Raw genomic sequence first — 586 nt, 5'->3', positions numbered from 1 at the left:
CCCACAAATTTTCCACGGATGTTTACCCACAGATTTTCCACAACAATTAAGAGTTTTTTCATTTTTTGACCATTTAACGTTATTGTCTTTGTTTTATCATTTATAATGTATAATAAATCAATGTATTTCTTTGTTTTATCACCATATTACAAACATACATGCATACATACTTAATACATAAATGTATCTTTTGTTTTATTAACTTATTATTCATATACATATGTATATTTATGGGTATAATAAGTTGATGAAACAAAAAAATGCATTGATTTAGTAAATTGATATAAATATGGAACGAAAAAAAATGTTGAAGGATCGAAAATAGAAAAACGATTTTGTTTTGTGGGTAATCTGTGGCAAATCACCCACAGATTATCCATGGACCAGAATCCTTTTTTTCAGTTTTTGATCATTAAATGTTGTTCTGTTTGTCTAATCTTTTACAAAACTTAATAAATTGATGTATTGACTTGTTTGTTCAACTTATTTCACAAATACACTTAAACATACATAAATACTTTTATACATGTATACATAACAGATAATTCAGTATACTCCTTTAATTCATCAACTTAGTAAACTCGTA

This window comes from Lactuca sativa, chromosome 4 (assembly GCF_002870075.4).
Source record: "Lactuca sativa cultivar Salinas chromosome 4, Lsat_Salinas_v11, whole genome shotgun sequence".
Classification (NCBI taxonomy): domain Eukaryota; kingdom Viridiplantae; phylum Streptophyta; class Magnoliopsida; order Asterales; family Asteraceae; genus Lactuca; species Lactuca sativa.
The sequence above is the reverse complement of the archived record's forward strand: the minus strand, read 5'-3'. Positions refer to the sequence as shown.